This window comes from Malania oleifera, chromosome 3 (genome assembly GCF_029873635.1).
Source record: "Malania oleifera isolate guangnan ecotype guangnan chromosome 3, ASM2987363v1, whole genome shotgun sequence".
Classification (NCBI taxonomy): domain Eukaryota; kingdom Viridiplantae; phylum Streptophyta; class Magnoliopsida; order Santalales; family Ximeniaceae; genus Malania; species Malania oleifera.
The window spans coordinates 107,666,986-107,689,586 of record NC_080419.1 but is presented as its reverse complement, the minus strand read 5'-3'; the positions used below and the strand labels follow the sequence as shown (position 1 = coordinate 107,689,586).

The following is a 22,601-nucleotide window of genomic DNA, read 5'->3' as shown; positions in this document are numbered from 1 at the left end:
CCTAGAACTGCGGTTACAAATACTTATTAGTGATGAATCCAAAAACCATCACTAATACTGCACTTTTAGTGTAGATTTTAGTCCGTCACTAAAAGCCTAAGATCGTCACTATAAAATCTACATGTTCCCAACTCAAAATCGTCACTAAAGTTCAAGTATGAGTAAAAGTTTAATAACCATCACTAATAGGCCACTATTAGTGACGATCACTAAATCGTCACTAATAAGTCTTTTAGTGACGATTCTCAAACCATCACTAATAATGACCTATTAGTGACAGTTATTAAACAATTACTAATACTTAGGCTTTAGTCGTCACGACCCGATTTTTCCACCATTTTTTTTTTCAAAATTAAATACATGATAATAATTATCATCATGTCATATCAAAACCCTGATATAATATATCATTAAGACCCGACCTGAAGTGGGATACTAGGTAATCAGTCCATCATATAAGAACATACCTATCAACGGAAGTCCATTTTTACATACCATCCAGAATACAACTATTAAAGAACTATCCATCCATATATACACATAACTATACAAATCTTCAAAATCATCAACATACCCTAGGGGATTACACAAACACATCTCTAACACAAAACACTTACCCTAACTGTAAGAGTACCAACTCCCCTCTATCTTGGAGTTCTATCTCCTAGTTTATTATATTTCCTAGAAATATTTGAATATTTGGGGTGAGACACCTCTCAGTAAGACGAAATAAATTATTTATAGTGTATGGCAGTATGAGTTCAATTACATCATATCACATTCCATTTTAATAAATATAACAGTTAGGTGAAAATATATAGATATGTACTCATAATAATATATGTGTATAAAACATGTTTTTTAAAAGCTCTCTTATCATTTTCATAATCATATAGTTACTTTCTTATTTCTCAAAATCATCTTCACATTTTCTTTCATAAACTTTTCTTTCTCACATTCATTTTTCAATAGCTTTTATAAGCTTTTCCTTCTCATTTTCATTTTGACCTTCTAGCCCATGGGTATGCTAATCAAGTTGCTAATTTTCCCAAATGAAAGGGTATATATAGACACCCTATGAATTATGACTGTTGGGTACATAATCGGCATTATTAGAAAAGATTAATGGCATTTTTAATTAATTTAACTCTGTTTAAAACATTTTAACCACGGTAAAAAATCAGGGCAACCCGAGAGGTCCGGTCGACCAGAACCATTTTAGTCAACCGAAGTTCATATGGTTCGGTCGACTAGGACACTTTTAAACTGGAGAATCGGTCGACCGAAAGTGCATGTCCGAAGGGCGATTTTCCATTTTACCGAGGTTCGGTCGACTAGGTCATTTTAATCTAAATGGTTCAGTCAATTAGACAGTTGGGATTTCTCCCGAGGACCCTCCGTTGACCAAGTTGGTGTAATACAAAAGCTACTCGATCGACCAGGAAGTCAAAATATTGACTCCCCAGTAGTTTGGTCGAATGAACTGCTTGGGTCGGTGGACCGAAAGTGCACAAAATGTGCATTTTTGTCACGTTTCAATACACATCCACCCTATTCAAGTTCCTAATACATGCAAGTGCAATTGTGAGTGTCCTACGGTCATTTTTGGATCCTTTCGAAGACACCAAAAAGATCTGGTGTCAATCGACCTTCGGTCAACCGAAGGGTAAACCCTAAGGTCTTTCTAAATTCACTTTAGGTTATACTTCGTTTGAGCTTACATAATAGATCTTGCATGTGATGTGTGTGCTTATTACAAACCAAAGATCCTAATTACTATTACAGACCGATTACACAACTAAATATATATTACAATTGAAAACATGAATTGGTCTTCAAGCTTTATTTACTTTCACGTGCGTCTTGATCTCGAAAATTTGAGGTTCCTACACATAATCTAAAATATCCATTAGATATTATGAGTATTTGTCATAATCAAAATCGGGCATGACCAATAAGGTCAACAATCATACAATAAAGCATTATTCCACAGTATTCACAACCATTTGATTGTCAAAGTTGTTCTCATGCCACACAGTTTTTCCCAATATTATATATATATATATATATATATATATATACATTTAAAAATAGTATTTTTAATACTAGCATGGTTTAAAAAATTATACCTAAAAATGTAGGATTTATACCAAAAATTAGTTAGTAAAAAATTAATAAAACCGTTGTTATAAATATTTCCCTTTACCTACTCCACGGGTTTCTTGCCTAAACCAATCAAATCGAGACCCTGTATTCTAAAAATCCCAACATTCTCAAATCTCAAAAAAATACCCATATGATACTTCCTATATTCCAAATATCTCAAAATAATAATAAAACCTTAAATTATCTCTCTTGCCCTACTTTTGGGAAGTTTCCCAAACCTTTCAAATCAAAATTCTGCTCCACTTATGTTTTAGAAAATCTTCTCAGGAGTTTTTTAGTAGCTTTTGATCATCAAACCGGGCTAAATCTAGGTCGGATTCGAAGAGAGAAGGCATAGGAACCATTTTTAAAGTGAGAAACATAAGTAAAAAAATGAATTTCTTCGCTTAAAATCTCATTGTTTTCTATTTATAGGCAACTTGCCACGTGGCCTCATCGACGAGACATCTAGACTCGTCGACGAGCCCAAGAACACCACTCATGAACGAAACCGAGAGCTTTTCGACAAAATTCAGATATATGCAAACCTCTCTCGATAAACCCTCGTCGACGAAACATGCATACTCGGCGACGAGGCTAAAAAAATTGTTTGTCAACAAGAAAATCCAGTTCGTCGACAAGTGCTTGATTGTTACCCTTTTAAAATTTCTTTTGCCTTTCTTCTTTTTCCCCTTTTCCTCTTATTATCTTTCTTATTATTTTAAATAGTTAAAATTTTCCGAGTCATTACATTCTCCCCTCCTTAAAATAATTTCGTCCTCAAATTTCATTAATGACCCATTTTCACAACCAAAAAGCTAACTAAACACATTCATATATTTAAACTAAATCAAACATATGCAACACCAAAACATAAAAAATCAAACAAAATTTACACACATGCTAACATAAACATAATACCTGGGGCTTCAGTATTGCCCTCCTCAGGTGTACCCAACATATAGACACGTGCAGGGGCACAGTCGTCGCGAGGCACCAGGTTGTTCCTCTGATTCTGATGTGAAGCTGGTGCATTGTTTGGTGGTTCTTGACATTCTGAGCTATGTGACCATGTTTTCTGCATATATAGCATACGACACCCCTACTTCGACATACTCCCCAATGCCGCTAGTTACATCTAAGGCAGTGGGGGCATGATGAATTGCTCTATCATCCCTGATCATTTCTTTCTGACCCCTGACCTGTAGCATCTATGTCTCCCCTCCATGACCCTTGTCTAACATTTACTTGGGAATGAGGAGATGCAGGCCTTTTCCTTCGTTTTAATGCCTTTGTACCTCTCTACAAACTCGACTTTGCAACAATAGCTTTCTCCACTAGTTTTGCAAAATCCTGAATCTATAAACACCCCATATACTTGTGAATCCTCTTATTTAGACACCTTTCAAACCACCTAACCTTTTGGTATTCATGTAGAACCATGGAAAGGGCAAAGCGAGAAAGTTCTAGAAATTTAGCAGCATACTGCTAAACAGTGAAGCACCCCTGAGTCAAGCTGAAAAATTCCTCCGCCTTCACATTTTTGGTGGTGGTAGGAAAGTATCAGTCATAGAAGATCTTCTTGAAACGACCCCACGTCATCGTTATAGGTATCGCTTGCTATTCCTCCAATAGTTTCATTGTATGTCACCACCGTTCATCTTCTCCGGCTAGTTTGAAGGTGGCAAAAAGAACCTTCTGCTCCTTGGAGCAGTTCAACATTGCTAATATCTTTTCAATTTCTTGCATCCATATCTCATCCTTAATCAGATCAGCTCCACCCTCAAAAGAGGAGGGTTTCAAACAAGTGAATTGATTAATCGTGCAACGCTAGTGCACTGGTGGGTAACTCAATCCCTCAAAGTCTCATCTCATCTCTTCCCTAACCTGACGAGCTCTTCCTCGTAACAATCAAGAGGTGTCAATCTCATCCCCACTGGAAGCTCCCAATTCGCTTCTTTCTCCTTCATCCACACCTTTGCCTCTAGGATCCATCCCTGAATATAAATATACAACAAAGGCAATTTAGAATCTCCACATCTTAATATATCTGACATAATCAAAAAACATGAAACCAATTTAATATCCAAATCCTCTATTAAATATCCAACATCCATTTATCCACAATCATCTTAACTTTCAAATTCAAATTCCAAATTTCAGTTTCTTCGCTTAGAAACATCATTGTCAATGGATTTACCGTGGTTTTTTAAAACTGTCGACTGATTCAGAAAATCACAGAAGTTCGTCAAGGGATTTCTGCTTCCAAGTTAAGAAACAAACTTAAACTTCTATCAACACCCTAATCTGCCCATTACTACCCTCATTCAACTCAAACCAATACTTTAGTATTAATTCTCCTAAAATTTGAAAAATTGTTATGCTCTGATACAAACTGTAATGCCCCGAACCTGCCACGTGGGGCCCGGAGTGTTATGAGATCAACACGTGTCTCTGATACCATTCACGCAGTGGAAATAATTAAATAACCTCAAACATAATACCAAAGTTCTAAATTCACATAAACAAACTCAAAAAGTACAACCAAATTCTCCATATTACATGACTAGAATAATTAAACATAAAACTATACATATCAATTCCTTTCATTTACTCACAAAACTACCTTGCCCTGGAGCTTTCTAAGCTCGATCACCTAGAAGACTTGAAAAGATTAATAAATTGACGGGGTGAGACACCTCTCAGTAAGGAAGAAATAATTTACAATACTGTGTTGCTGAAGTGTTTAATATATAATTAAAATATCCATAAAATTGGATTTCACCACCAATAGCAGCCAAGATAACGTGTTCATAATCACACCATTGTCAATTTCTCTATCACCCAATCACATGCCAACATACGTAATTATTCTTACCGATAATTCCCAAGAATAAGGGAGTCTACCCGACCATACAAGTAGATTCCGTTTGCTCTAGTGCTAACGTCAGGGCACTCACCTTTCTTAGTAAATCCTCGGGTTATGTATCCAGGTAAAGTCACTGAGAATAGGGAAGGTCTCCTGCCTATACAAGTGGCATCCCTCTACTCTGATATCCATAAATAATTATTAGAGTACTCGCCTTCCTCAGCAAGCCCTTGGGTGGAGAATTTAACTTTACCATAAATACTTAAGTAATTCAAGTTACGCGTGACCAATGACAATTATTTCACAGAGTTCCACACATATATGGCTACCACAATCAATCCACACAAGAAAATCCACACAGTCTTCAATCATACCCACACAGGGTCCATAAACATACCGAAGATGATGTCCACACAGGACTCCCATCGATATGAAAAATGTCCACATAGGACTGGTCCACATAGGACCATTATACATACAACAAACATGTCCACACAGGACTGATCCACAGAGAACTAGTCCACCACACGGATTACAACACAGACACTCTGTTAATGGTAAATAGGTAAACAAACTCCTCATACCACTGTCAATGTTTACACCCAATAAAAATGCCCATTTAAGGACCTCTCACACCACTACCAACGTTATAAGACAGTTATATCAGGTACGATATAACGACCTCCTCATACCACTACCAATGCTATATCGCAATTTACATGAACCACAACACAAATCAAAAGCAAATCCAACCACTCAAAACATCCACACATCTGTCACAGTATACACAATCAAATTGTATCCACAACCAACCAATATTTCCAACCAAACAGAATTCGCAGCCCAAACAGTATTCACAATCACACAATAAAGCTAATTCCGTAGTACTCGAAATCATTTGATTGTCAAAGTTGTTTTCGTGCCACACAGTTTTTCCCAATATATTATATATTTAAAAGCATTATTTTCAATACCAGCATGGTTCATAAAATTATACCTAAAAATGTAGGATTTATACCCAAAATTAGTCGTTTAAAAATTAATAAAATTGCTCTTATAAAATATTTCCCCTTACCTATTCCACGAGTTTCTTGGCTAAATCGAACAAAACGAGACTATGTATTCCAAAATCCCAACTTTCTCAAATCTAAGAAAAATACCCATATAATACTTCATATGTTCCAAATATCTCAAAATAATAATAAAACCTTAAATTATCTCACTTACCCTGATTTTGGGATGTTTCCCAAACCTCTCAAATCAAAATTTTGCTCTACTTATGTTCCAAAAAAATCTTCTGAGGAGTCTTGTGGTGGCTTCCAATCGTCGAACCGAGCTAAATTCAGGCCGGATTCGAAGAGAGAAGATAGAGGAACCGTTTTTAGAGAGAGAAATAGAAGGAAAAATGAATTCCTTCGCTGAAAATCTAATTGCTGCCTATTTATAGGCAACTTGCCATGTGGACGAAACCGGGAGCTCGTCGACGAAATTCAGAAATATGAGAACCTCTCTCGGTAAACCCTCGTCGACGAGACATGTATACTCGGCAGCGAGGCTCAAAAGATTGTTCATCGACGAGAAAATCCAGTTCATCAACAAGTGTCTACTTGTTACCCTTTTAAAATTTCTTTTCCCTTTCTTCTTTTTCCCCTTTTCATCTTTCTATCTTTCTTATTATTTAAAATAGTTAAAATTTTAGGAGTCATTACAAAAACCGTAGACAGTTTGGTCTTTAACCAAACCCTTTTTAACTATTTTACCCATTTACCCGGCTACGGTAACACATACTTGTCGACGATTTTTTATTTTTTTTTCTGAACTCCATGAAACCGTCGACAGATATGTCATTCTGGATGAGTCATGCTCACTCTTGAGTTGCCTCATTAGTTGTGTGCTCACCAAGTGAGCATGTTTTCGAACCTCATGAGCAGTGCTCATATGATGGGCGATTATTGTTGAGTTGTGCTATGTGGTAATATGTATTACTATATTAAAATATGATAATATTTTATTGTAACATTCTATTTATAATGATAATATTTATAGGAATAAATTATTATGATATGTTATGTGGTAATATGTATTGTTATACTAAAATATTATATAATATTATGAATAAAACTATACAATAAAATGCATGTAATATGCTAATATTTTGACATTAAAAGGAATTTCATCATACAAAAACATGGCTCTTTTTACCATAGTTACAAACCTAAGCCAAGGATATATTAGTAATGTTATAGTAAAATATTATTTGATATGATTCGTGGTGGTGGTGGTCAATGTTATACTAATATATTAGTAATATTAGTAATGCTATACTAAAATATTATTAGTAATGTAATACGAGTTCAGTCATGCAGATTTTCTTACTGTTCCCTTTCCCATCTTAGTGGTGGTCAATGGCCAACATTTTTTCTTTTATTAATTTATTTGTTTCTTCAACAACTATTTTTGCGCTCATTGTTAAATACGGAATCCTAAATGGCCAGTCGTTCACGCCATGAGAATTACATAATCAATTTGGTTCCTGGCATTGTTAGCCATAATAATTTATATATACATATATTAAAGAAATGAATTCAAATGCATATAAACGGTCAAAATATTTTTGAGGCATTATTAATGTGTGTGATGAAACTCTTACGTACCCTAAGTTACCCATTCCTACCCTCATTCAACTTAAACCTATACTTTGATATTAATTCTCCTAAAATCTGCACATTCATTTCTTAATCTTCTCAAAATTGTATCTGTAGCTGTAGTTCTAACATTATCTTGATTAGAAGAAGCATCACAGCATAAAATTGCTTCAAAAATTTGAAAGAGGAAAATCCAATGTATCAAAGTTTTTGCAAATGGATGATTTTGGAGGGAATGTTGGAGATGGAAACTTGCCTAATTAATGGAGCTGCGTTTGGGTGGATCGGGTAGGGGTTACATGGGTTGGATTTGGGTTGATCCATTTAATCACAGTGACTAATATATAAACTTAAACCTCGTTTAATAAATAGATCGTAAATGGGTGATCTGTTTTAAAAAATTATTAAAAATTTATTAGTGTTCATTGATATTGATTAAGTATCAAATTTGATTAAATGCTCAACTTATCACATTATTTTAAATTGTTGAGCCTTTGTCTCATATTATTTTTCTTATTGTTTATGTGTGTCTGGTTTCGAAATAGTTATGGTCGTTTAATTCGAAATCAATACATTGTGGATTATGATTCTGAGAGTTGTAATTTATCATTTGAGTTAGCATCGATATTTTTGAAAAGCATCCAAGATAACGCGTTCATAATCACACCATTGTCAATTTCTCTATCACCCAATCACATGCCCACATATATAATTATTTTTACTGATAATTCCTGATAATAGGGAAGTCTACCCTTCCATACAAGTAGATTCCCTCTGCTCTAGTGCTGACGTCAAGGCACTCATCTTTCTTAGTAAACCCTCGGGTTATGTATCCAAGTAAAATCTCCGAGACTAGGGAAGGTCACCTGCCTATACAAGTGGATTCCCTTTACTCTGGTATCCAAAATAATTACTAGAGTACTTGCCTTCCTCGACAAGCCCTCGGGTGGAGAATTTAATTTTACCATAAATACTTACGTAATTAAAGTTACACGTGACCAATGGCAATTATTTCACAAAGTTCTACACATATATGGCTACCACAATCAATCCACATAGGATAATCCACACAGTCTTCAATCATACCCACACAGGGTCCATAAACACATAGAATACGATGCCCACACAGGACTCCCATCCATATGGAAAATACATGTCCACACAGGACTATCATACATATATCAAACATGTCCACACAAGACTAATCAACCACATAGATTACAACACAAACACTTTGTTAATGGTAAATAGGTAAACAAACTCCTCATACCACTGCCAATGTTTATCCCCAATATAAACACCCATATAACGACCTCTTCATACCACTGCCAACGCTATATCGCAATTTATATGAACCATAACACAAATCAAAAGCAAATCTAACCACTCAACACATCCACCCATCTGTCTCACGGTATACACAATCAAACGGTATTCACAACTAACCAATATTTTCCACCTAATAGAATTCGCAGCCCAAATAGTATTAACAATCACACAATAAAGCATAATTCCGTAGTACTTGAAATCATTTGATTGTCAAAGTTGTTTTCGTGCCACACAGTTTTTCCCAATATATTATATATTTAAAAGCATTATTTTCAATACCAGCATGGTTCATAAAATTATACCTAAAAATGTAGGATTTATACCCAAAATTAGTCGTTTAAAAATTAATAAAACTGCTGTTATAAAATATTTTCCCTTACCTGCTCCACGAGTTTCCTGCCTAAATCGAACAAAACGAGACTATGTATTCCAAAAATCCCAACTTTCTCAAATCTTAGAAAAATACCCATATAATATTTCCTATGTTCCAAATATCTCAAAATAATAATAAAACCTTAAATTATCTCACTTACGCTAATTTTGGGATGTTTCCCAAACCTCTCAAATCAAAATTCTACTCCACCTATGTTGTAGAGAATCTTCTCAGGAGTCTCATGGTAGCTTTCAATCGTCAAACCAGGCTAAATCCAGGCCGGATTCGAAGAGAGAAGGCAGAGGAACCGTTTTTACAGAGAGAAATAGAAGGAAAAATGAATTCCATTGCTGAAAATATGACTGTTGCCTATTTATAGGCAACCGCTACATGGCTTTGTCGACGAGACATCTGGACTCATTGACGAGGCTAAGAACACCGCTCGTGGACAAAACTGGGAGCTCGTCGATGAAATTTAGATATATAAGAACCTCTCTCGATAAACCCTCGTCGACGAGACATGCATACTTGGCAACGAGGCTCAGAAGATTGTTCATCGACGAGAAAATCCAGTTCGTCGACGAGTGCCTGATTGTTACCCTTTTAAAATTTCTTTTCCCTTTATTCTTTTTCCCCTTTTCCTCTTATCATCTTTCTTATTATTTAAAATAGTTAAAATTTTCTTGGTTGTTACAAAAACAGTCGATAGTTTGGTTTTTAACCAAACCCTTTTTTAACTATTTTACCCATTTACGCAGCTGCGCTAGCACATAACTGTTGATGGTTTTTTTTTTTTTTTTCTTTCTGAGCTCCATGAAACCGTTGACGGTTTGGTTTACACCAGACCAAAAGTCCTCTTTTCTTTATTTTTCTCATTATATAAATTTTCCGTGCCTCTACACCTAGGTTGCCTCAAAATTTGTGTTCATTAAGTGAGCACATATTCAGGCCTTGTGAGTGCTCATTGGATAGGTCATTCTTGGTGAATCATGTTCACTCTTGAGTTGCCTCATGAGTTGTGTGCTCATCAAGTGGGCAGTTTTTCAAACCTCATAAGCGGTGCTCATATGATTGGAGATTATTGTTGAGTTGTGCAATGTGGTAATATGTATTGTTATATTAAAATATGATAATATTTTATTGTAACATTCTATTTATAATTATAATATTTATAGGAAAAATTATATGATGTTAAAATATAAAATAATATTATGCCATGTTATGTGGTAATATGTATTGTTATAGTAAAATATGATATCATAATTAATTAAATATTATATAATATTATGAATAAAACTATACAATAAAATGCATGTAATATGCTAATATTTTGACATTAAAAGGAATTTCATCATACAAAAACATGGCTCTTTATACTAAAACATTATTTGATATGATTCGTACATTATATACGCAACATTTTTTTTTTAATAATTTATTTGTTTGTTCAACAACTATTTTTGCGCCCCTTGGCAGACAACGAATCGTTCACGCCATGAGAACTCCGCTAGCTTTATTAATATGCGTGATGAAACTCTGACGTACATTCACACTGACAAAATCTCAAATCAGTTTATTTGAGGCACTATAAATATGAGAACTCTGCTAGCTTCCCCTCCTCATCATCCAGATTTCTCAATCTGCAATAACCCAAAGATGAAGACTCCCTATCAAACCCCTTTCCTGCTTTCTCTCTCTTTTCATCTTCTCTTCTTCCTATCAATTGCATGGGCAGCTTCAGTCTCTGTGCATGACAACTTTCTGCAATGTCTTTCCCTGCATTCCAACGATTCCGACTCCATCTCCAAAGTCATTTACACCCCAGCCAATTCCTCCTTCTTTTCTATACTGCAGTCCTCCATTCATAATATGCATTTCTTGACACCTATTACGCCAAAGCCTTTAGTCATCATTACACCTCTGCATGAATCTCACATTCAAACGACCATCATCTGCTCTAAAGAGCATGGCTTGGAGATTAGGACTCGGAGCGGTGGCCATGACTTTGAAGGTCTTTCCTATACTGCATGCGTTCCATTTGTGGTTGTCGATCTGATCAATCTTCGATCTATAAATGTAGATGTTGAGAATGAAACTGCATGGGTTCAGGCAGGTGCAACATTGGGCGAAGTTTATTATACAGTTGCCCAGAAAAGTCGAACTCTGGGCTTTCCTGCTGGTATTTGCCCTACAGTAGGTGTTGGTGGCCACATCAGTGGAGGAGGCTATGGCATGATGATGCGTAAATACGGCTTGGCGGCTGATCATGTGATTGATGCTCACATTATAGTTGCCAGTGGTGAAGTTCTTGATAGAAAATCTATGGGGGAGGACTTGTTTTGGGCCATTAGAGGAGGAGGAGGTGCTAGCTTTGGAGTCATCATAGCCTGGAAGATAGAATTGGTTCAAGTCCCACCAATAGTGATCGTTTTCAATGTCACCAGAGACACGAGTCAAAACGCAATAAACTTGATTTATCGGTGGCAATATGTTGCAGACAAAATTGATAGAGATTTGTTCATCATGCCTTTGATAAGTACTGCAAATAGTGCTAGCCAGCAAGGCACGCGAACCATACAAGTTTCATTCCTTTCCTTGTTTCTTGGGAAGACTGATGAACTAGTCTCACTGATGCATGACGATTTCCCAGAACTAGGTTTGGCCAAGAAAGATTGTATTGAAATGAGTTGGATAGAATCCATCCACTATTTTGTAGAATTTCCCAAGGGCGGTCCTCTTGAGGATGTGCTGAATAGGACAAGAGATGAGGGGATAGGGTCCTATAAAGGGAAATCAGACTATGTCACAAAGCCGATTTCCAAGCTTTCGTGGGAAAATATATGGGGAAAGATTCATGAGGATGATGGCAAGACAGCAATAATAATCTTGGTTCCTTATGGTGGAAGAATGAGTGAGATTTCAGAATCTGCACTTCCTTTTCCGCATAGAGCTGACTACATATACAAAATCTTTTACAGAGTGACTTGGGATCAAGATGAGGAAAATACAACAACCATACAGTATGTTGAATGGCTCAGGAGGCTTTACAAGTATATGGCTCCCCATGTTTCAAAATCCCCAAGATGTGCGTATCTCAACTTTAGAGACCTTGACCTGGGTACGAACAACAAATTTGGCAACAAAAGCTATAAAAGGGCGAGCATTTGGGGTAGAAAATATTTCAACAAAAATTTTGACAGATTGGTGCATGTGAAGACCATGGCGGATCCTGCAAATTTCTTTCGAAATGAGCAGAGCATTCCATCTGTTTCAACTTAAATGAAGAACCAATGTACATGCTTGCAAGCGAGCTAGCTAGGTCTTATTTATGCAAGATTAAATAAAAGGCTCCACGAGCTTTAATAAGTATATATGTATGGATTGTTTTACGAGTTATTGAAATTATGCAATAAATGATTAAATAATAATTTTCTGCCTATGTAATAAGTGCATGTATTTAGCTTTAATGACCAGTTCCATGGGAAGAGCCCAAGTGTCCTCTTAAGTACATATTCGATCTGTTACTTATTTAATTTTCTAAAAATCACACTCATTGGATTCTTCACCTATATACCAGATTGTGATTTATTTTTCAATTTTTATTATGTAATTTCTCAGTCTATAAGAATTTAATATTGTTTAAAAAATTGTGTTTCTTTAAAAGAAATCATATATAAAGGCTCAATAGTTTTGAGATAGCTTTCAATAATATTGAAAATGAATCTTCAAATTCATAATGATATCTCGACCTAAAATTATATTAAATTTTATACAAAACCATACAACTCAAATCAATGCATGAGCTTTGTTATGTTTTTTATATGCATTTTTTTTTTTTTTTGTGTTGAGTGTTGTCTATTAAACACATCATCCCATCTTAATTACTAGATTTGATCCTTTATACTTTTAATAATGGGATCAATTGAATGGAGGATGTCTTTTCTCAACTCTCCACCTTGATTCTAGCCTTTTCTTTTTTTCAATTAGGGACCTTCGAAATCGAAAGTCCCTTACTAATTTATATAATGTGGGCTAATTTTATCCTTGTTGGATGCCACTATTCCTGAGCCTAGAAGAGAAATTTTCAAGGTCCCACTCCAAAAAAAGCTGGTTTTTAGTAACGAAATTATTAGTGACGAAACTAAATCCGTCACTAATAATTTCGTCATTAAAAACTGAAAAAAATTGTGGAAAATACTTTTTCACACAGAAATTATCTCGAAAAAATATTTGCGACGATTTGTACAGTATTAGTGATGAACAAGATCCGTCACTAAAAGATATTTATTAGTGACGAATAAATAACCGTCACTACTATTATTTTAAAAAAAAATAAAAAATTTTGTTTCAGAATATTAGTGACGAATTTGAGAATAGTCACTAATACTTCTATATTTAAAAATAAATAATTTTTTTCCCTTATGTGTATTAGTGACGAATTCATTTATTCGTCACTATTTACCAATTATTAGTGATGGATTTAAGAATCATCACTAATACTTCCTGTCACTATAAAAAAATTGGCTTTTAGTGACGGATTCAATTTCGTTACTAAAGGGGGGTTATTAGTGACAAATTTGAGAACCGTCACTAATACGTACTTTGAGTGATGAACATTAATCCGTCACTAATAAGTTCGTCACTAAAAACCAAAAAAAAAATCGCGGGAAATAGTTTTTCACGCATAAATTATAGCGGGACAATATTTGCGATGATTTGTAGAGTATTAGTGACAACTAATATTCGTCACTAAAAGATTCCTATTAGTGATGAATAAATAACCGTCACTACTATAAATTTAAAAATAAATAAAATTTTTTGTTTTGAGTATTAGTGATGAATTTGTATATTCGTCCCTATTGCCCCAATATTAGTGATGCATTTCAGACCGTCACTAATAATTGTCGTCTTAAAAACTAAATTAGAATTTTTTTTTTCAGAGTATTAGTGACGAATTGCTTTATTCGTCACTATTTGCCTATTATTAGTGACAGATATGGGGCCTGTCATTAATACTTCATGTATTGAAAAATAAATAGGATTTTTTTGTTTCAGAGTATTAGTGACGAATTTGTGCATTTGTCACTATTTGCCTATTATTAGTGACAGATTTGCAAACCGTCACTAATATTTCACGTATTGAAAAATATATAAGATTTTTTTGTTTCATAGTATTAGTGACGAATTTGTTGTTTCGTCACAATTGCACCAATATTAGTGGCAAATTTGGTGACCATCACTAATACTTATCGTATTTAAAAATGATCTCATTATTTTTGTTTTAGAGTATTAGTCATGAATTAATAAATTCGTCACTATTGCCCTGGTATTAGTGACGGATTGTAGAACCATCACTAATGCTTCCCGCATGCTAAAATAATTTTAATTTTTTATTTTAAAGTATTAGTAACAAATTTCAAAATTTGTCACTATTTCCCTTGTATTAGTGATGGATTTGAAGACCGTCACTAATACTTAAAAAAAGAGGCAGAGCATTAGTGACAAACTAATAAATTCATCACTATTACCCTACTAGTAGTGATGATTATGGATTCGTCACCACTTGTTCTTTAGTAAATGTCACCCCAATCTTCATTCTCTTCCCTCCGCTTCTCTTCCTTTCCCACTCCGCTTCTCTGGCTGACCCGATCCTGGCCCCTGCTCTCCCTCTTCCTCCTTTCCCTTTTCCTTCTTTCCCCTCCTTTCCCACCTCCCTTCTTTCCCCTCCTTTCCTTCCTCCTCTAGCTACCGTCACAACGGCCCCCTCCTCTCCCTTCTCCCTTCTTTCCCTACCTTTCCTTCCTCCTCCAGCTACCATCGCAGCCGCTGCCGCTACACGCCACACTCTTCGTCGAGTCTCTCTCTCAGCCGCCGCCGCCGCTCTCGCTTGTATTCTCTCTCTCTCTCTCTCTCTCTCTCTCTCTCCCCCTGACATATCAATCTCTCAACAAGTCTCTCTCTCTTCGTCACTCCCTCTTTTCGTCATCACTGCTGAGCCGGGTCTATCCCCATCGCCTTCACTGCGGAGATCAACCCACGAGCCTTCCAACCTTCAAGCAGGTCTATATATATATATATATATATATATATATATATATATATATATATATATATATGTTTCTTTGAACTTAAAGAATTTGGTTTTTTATTTTTATTTTTTAGTTTTAATTTGATGCATATTTGTAGTTGAAAGGATATTTGCCATTGTTTAGCTAATTTATTTTGCTGCTGCTAGACTGAATCATTGGATCTCATTAAAATTTTGCATGTATTTTTTAAACAAAATTTGGAACGGATATAATAGATCAACTAAGGGCTTTGCCCCTTATTTAATCAATTTACATGTATTTTGTTAATCCAAGTTTGGTGGACAAATTTGGATCACTAAGTCATGTTCTCCTATTTGAATAAATGTCATTTTTTCTATTTTTATTTAAATTGGCTCATCAAACTTTTCTAATGTAGAATCGGGATCCATACTCCAAATTTGCATGTGAATTAGTAATCTTAATAAAATCTAGCGTGGGTTTAAACTCTCTTTTGGATGAACTCTCCTTTAAAGTGAAAAAATAGGAAGCATTTTGTGAATAGAGTGTTAGCTTTTGAAAATAAGTTTTTTTTTTTGGAAAATTTTGAAAAGTATTAGATTTGGAACCTTAAAATTTAAAAGTTGGCTTCTTATTTTTTTTTTTTTTTCTCTCATATTTTAGTAGGATCATTAATTTCTTTGAATATTATTGAATCAATAATGAATTTATTATATTTGTTGAAAAAGACAATTGGTTTCATTAATTTAAGTGATTTTAAGCATCTTTAACCTTGTTTTAACTAGAGATTCATGATTAGTTTTTTCTTTTCTTTTTTTTTTTTTTTTTTATATAGTCCTCTTACAAAGGACAAATTTATGATTACCTTAATCAATATTTTTTTTAATCACATCGCCTTTAAAAATTATTTTCCATAACTCAACTTTAATTTGGTATATGGTAAAGGGCAACCTGCCATTGGAGCTGTGGAGGGTTTATGAATTCCACCTGGATTTAAAATTAAATTAGGACTTTTATAACAATATTTTGTTAAAATAATGCATCTTCTAAAAATTATACATTTCACAAAAAGTTGAATTTTGCAACCATTTTAGTTCAGGTGGAAAAAATATGTCCTCAACTTATACTTTCCTTCTTTTTTTGTTATACCATCAAATGAAATAAATGGCAAATATTTTTCAAACAGAAATACTGCAAGTGAAATCTCATGAAAAGAAAAGAAAGAAAGATCTATTTTAACTTTGCGAGAGATTTATAAAAGGAACAAGCTCTTTTAATGTTTGATAAGAAAACAAGAAAACAACCTCAAAAAAGGATACAAGTGTAATAAAATGTTTAAGAAGCCTAAAATATTAGAAATTCATGTTCAAACATTAAAAAAAGTAAATAAAACATTAGAAAAGGTTCTTTATCCTTTTATAGATTTCTCGAGAGATTAGTATCGTTCGCCATAACCTCCCAAATAAGAGTATAGACCAAATGAAGTTAGGAGTGTAGGGTTGGAACGCTTATTCTAATATAATAAACATAGGTATATGGAATTAAATCATTTTTAATATGAATAAATGAATTTTTAGTATAGACACATGGGCCGAGGTTTGCAAAAGGTTGGTTAAATATTTGAGTGACCCAATTAGGAGAGAGTGGGCCTGAATAGCAGCATGGATAATACGTAGGTTTCAAACTTGGGATTTTAAAAGGAGACAAATTTACCTTTAGACAGTGGCATGATACATGCAAGTTGAATTCTTTTCTTCTTTATTTTTTTTTATTTTATACATTATTATTAAATATACAAACTAAGCTATGTTGCTTCCAATAATCTATGGAGAAAATAAAGATTATGCAAAAGAAAATAATTTATTTTTTGAAAATTTGAACTATAACTTCATTCTCATACTAAAATAAACACCAGTTAAAGAAAGGAATAACGAACATAAATTTAAGATCAAACACTTGTGTGAATAAATTACAAATTAGACAAATATGCATTTAGATTGTTGGAAAATAGTGTGGATTATTTTATATAATAAATAATGCATAAAATAGTCAAAAAAGGAGAAAAAAAAGGACAAAAATTATTTAACTATTTCGAAATTTTACCACTGGAATATCTCATCTTGATGGAATCATAAAGAATAAACAAGTAACTATTAACTTTATTTCTAAATTTTTCATTGTATTTCATCTCATTTTTAAGAATTAACTAGTTTGTAAACCTAAAAATAACCTTAAAAGTCAGTCCTAGCCAAAAGACCAATGAGCCATCCATAAGTTTTGAAGGCAGAGATTTTCTAGCTCCACTCCACCTTTCTAGAATGTCATATGAATTTTTTCTCGTAATTTTTTCATTAAGTATGCCCCTTTTAAAAAAAATATATGTTTTGAACTTAAATCGTAGGATTTCCTCTTTACTAGCTAATGTCTCTGCGAAGGGAGCCTCGAGCAGCCTCAAAGCGACAGAGGGATCAGGACTCGCCAAGGGGAGAATCTTATTCTAAGGGTTGAGCTGTACTGAATGAGCACGAAAGGATTTCGGATGAGACGAGAGCACCAAGGGTGACTCTTGAGGATGTGCAGTTGCCCTTGGCACGTTCTGCTACGCCACCCATTAGAGAGCAGTCCTCGAATGTTACCCTAGGCATTATAGAGGACATACCCACTCATCTAGTGCTGTTTCGTGTGATTAGGCCGACCATGTTGTATGATTACGATAATCCACCTTTGTAGGACTTTGCTGACTATTTGCTGCCTTAGATCCTCAGGCCACACCCATACAGGGAACCACCACCCTCCCCTCTTAACCCTAAAATGCGTCGTCTTCTAGAGCAAATGGCACGAGATCGAGATGCCGCTAGAGCAGTAGCCTCATCCTGTTGCTCGTGTAGTTCCGATTCTGATTCAGACTCTGATTAGGATAGACTAGATGCTTGAGATATTTTTATGCGATTTCTCTTTTGCTTATGTACTGTGTTTATGCACCCTTGTGCAGTTATTTTATTTTATTTTATTCTTATTTATTTTTTATTGCATTCTATTTTACCATGCTTTCGAATGGCTGTAAGTGTGCTTTGATGTGTCTATCTACATTGTATTGCCTCTAAAAATAATGAAAATACATGGAGCTTTTGATTTCTACCTGTATTTTGGGAAACACTGGAACTGTATTGCTTCTATTGTTAGGACTTGCTTTATCTTTTCTGCAATTTCATAAATGCATAGACATTGAGGTAAGAACAACAATCTTAAGTGTAAAATGAAAGGTCAAGAAGTAAATGTCATATGAAGTAAAATGCCAAATTAATTACTGTCATTTCATGTATTCATTGAAGCTTAGACACGTCAAAGAACGGTTACTATACATTCATATTTAATTGTACATGTGAGACAAATCAATTGTTATATTTCAATTGATTATTAGTTATACTATGTTGACTAATAATCACTTGAACATGTTAATTAATTGTTTCACTTACGATTAGTAATGTTTGTATTTCAACCATTCTTGGATTGTCCAATGTGAACAGTTCAGGAAATTGTATTGACATTGTTGTCATCGTTCACGCTTTGTCAATTGTCATTATATATTTTAAGCGCGTCTCTACTTGTGTTCTATGGGTGCATAGTGGGGTGTCATGACAATTTGTTAGTGATGGAAAACTAGCAAAATTTTCACTTCCCCCATCTCGTGTACTTGGAGAGCCATGGGGAGATGCTGTCGAAATTTATAATGACAACGACGAAGGAATTTGAGCTATTGATCACAATGTAAATGCAACAATCTCGAATGAGATAGGATCCGTACCCTTTAGAGTATGATGGTTGATTACAGGATTCACGATGCATGTATGATAAACATTATGAGAATGTAATGAAAACCATTTACTTGAACATGTTATAGGGTAATTAATGAACATGGATAAGAGTTAGATGAACGCTCGGGGTAGGTTTTTTCCAAAATACTTGAAAGGGGTACATGATTTCATAGAGTTCGTACGTTCTCATGTAGATAAAGCCAGTAGAATAAGGTGTCATTGTAAGAAATGCTAGAACATAACATTCAAACACATTGATTTTGTCCATTCACATTTATTGGACTTTGGAATGGGAGAAAAGGTACACAACATGGGTGTTCCGCGGTGAAGATTACGTAGTTCAGAGCGATAATGATAACGATGAAGATGAGGGGGCAAATATAGTAGGTGGTGATACTTGTTCAGAAGGGGTAATTGAAATGTTAGGTGACTTGCAAAGTGGGATTGCAATGGACATGGGCGATGTGCCTGTGCCGCATACTAGTGAACCTACTTCAGCAGGTACTGTACCTTGTGACGCTAGTACGTTGAATCGACTCGGTAAACCATTTGCTAATCTCATGAGGGATGCATAAGTGCCCTTATATCCAAACTATAAAAAGTTCTCAAAATTGGAGTTTCTGATAAAGTTGCTTCATACAAGGACAATGCATGGGTTATCTCAAAGCGCATTCAACATGCATTTAAGCCTCATTAAGGTAGCACTGCCTGATGGTGAAACACTTCCCAAGTCTTTTTATAAGGCAAAGACATATATGCGTGAATTGGGTCTCAGTTACACTTTAATACATGTGTGTAGGTATGATTGTACACTCTTTTATGGTGAACATGAAAATGAATGAGTGCCCAGAATGTGGTGAACCGAGGTATACAACTAATTAGAAAAAGGGTAAAAAGATCCCCAAAAAAGTTTTGCGATATTGTCCATTAATCCTGTGGCTACATCGATTGTATATCTCCAAAAAGACTACTACATATATGAGATGGCATCAAGAGAAACGTCTTCAAGATGGAAACATTAATGGGGTCCAATTTTTTTTTAAGGGGGAGAGGGGGGGGGGGGGAGGGGAAGACAGCATTACATGTCTTCTCTAGGAAAAGTACAAATTCAAGGAAGAACTAAAGTCTCATATTGAGGGCAATTTTTATATTATACAGTTATTGATAGTTTGCATGAATACTGCAAAAAAATTAATATTGCAAACAGATATGACTTGAGAATAATATTATTTTTTAATCTTTCTTGTTTCAGAAAGTTTCATCAATGTTGCACTTTTTGGATGTATCATCTTTGTGAAAGTTCCATCGTTTTTTATGCGGCTTCCTTTTGAACGGACTATTGTTTTGGATATGTGCTCCTAAATGCATCCTCCTTATGGATCCATCATGTTTTAGATGTTGTCATTTCTAATTACTTGATATAGTTGCATAATGTGTACATGTTTTTATTTTTTTATTGTTATTATAGTTGTACATCTTGTTTAGTTAGGAAATTTTCATATGATAGCTATTCATCTTATACTGATGATAGCTTTACTTGTTGGATTATATTCTGAATTTAATGGATACATGTACTACTGTCATGAATTGTTGAATGCTACATGATTGCATGCTAGTCTAGAATGCCTTCTGCATGGTGGATGCAGTTAATGTGTATTGAATGTTGGTAGTAGATATAAGTTCTCGTGTGCCTTCAACTTCTTAGGAATCATAATAAATGAGGCAATAGAGACTTAGTTCATTTAGAACGAACATTCATTCATATGTTTTTGGTCCGGTAAGCTTAAAGCATTCATTGTCGAGCCGAAATCATTAAAAATAATATAAACACTTGGCTAAGGATTTGAAATTTTGAAAAAGGCATAAGTTGAATATATACATAACTTAGAGGGAGCATCAATTTCATAATTATTTAAATTAAATGCTCTCATCATCTCATAACGTTCATGTCCAAATGCCTAGATGAATAATAATACTATATTGAACTCAAAAAAGTGGAAAAAAATGGTCCATGCATGAGATCACCGATGAAAGCGCATAGGGCATATTTTGTTTTCCATTATTTTCTCAGCTACCAAACAAATGACCAACTTCATGTCCATTTGACTAGCATATTTTCCTTAGTTCTAATATTTTCTCATTAAGACTTGAAAATATACACACTTGCTCATGCCAGTTCATAACCTTTTTCTCCATGAATTTTCCCATTTCTCGCCTCTACAAACCCCACAATCACGTTTTAGGGTTTTATTTCAAGTAGAGCAATAATGCTTGTCTACGAAACAATAAAGTATGCTAATGGACATGTGTTATGGGCTGGATTTATTCGCTGCATCCCCTTTCCCACGCAATGCTAATACCTTATTGAGTCATTATGCAAATCCCCCATAAACTAATCTCATGCTGCGTTCCAAAGCATGCATTTTACATCTTAAATTTAGATTTAAATAGACTTTAATAAATTTCAATATAATTTTATGCTCCTCGTGTTTGGAAACACTTTGAACTTGAATTTACATTGAATTTAAATAAAACGTAATATCAAATTGTATTAAAATTTGTCCAAATCCATTCAAAATGTTCGAAATCTATGCTCTCGAACGCAACGTTACATTTTTCATTATTGATATTACTATCATACACATTATGTAATATGCATGATTATAAAATCTTTGCGAAATAGTTATATCATATAATTTTTTTTCTTGATTATACTGTGCGCCAGCTCTCCTCAATTTGGTATACTAAATTTTTTTTAATGATTCTTAATTTGTAGGATTTGTGGCTGTCATAACATCAGCACGATGCCATGCATGCTCTACAGTCATCAGATGCAACTTTTGACTATTTCTTTATAATTTTTATTGTTATTTGAACAAATAAAATTTTTTTATTTTAATTTGAATTTGTACTAGTATTTGTATTTGAATTTTGAATATTTTTAAATAATTTTTGTTATCTGAACATATGTTTTTTCTTCATTTTAATTGAATTTGTATTTAAATTCAAAATTTTGAATGACTTACGAATTTTGTAGTAATTATGGTTTCAGTTTATATATTCAAAAATATAATTATAGATTTTTATATAAGAATTGATGATTAAAAAAAAATAGTATTAAAGGTTTTTTTTTTATTTTTCTAATTATTAGTTAAGGATTCAAATTTGTCACTAATACCCTACTATTAGTGACGAATTTGAATCCTTTGCAAATAATTTACTTTTAGTAATGAATTTTTGATTCATCACTAATACCATACTAGTAGTGACGAATTTTTAATTCGTCACTAATATCCCTTCTATTAGTGACGAATTTAAATCCTTCACAAATACCTTACTTTTAGTGACGAATTTTTGATTTGTCACTAATACCCAACT

At 34.2% G+C, this 22,601-nt stretch overlaps 1 pseudogene; it reads left to right on the top strand.

Moving 5' to 3' along the window:
- The first annotated feature begins 1,084 nt into the window (after window positions 1-1,084).
- On the top strand, window positions 1,085-17,916 carry LOC131151471 (tetrahydroberberine oxidase-like; annotated as a pseudogene).
- The last annotated feature ends 4,685 nt before the right edge of the window (window positions 17,917-22,601 follow it).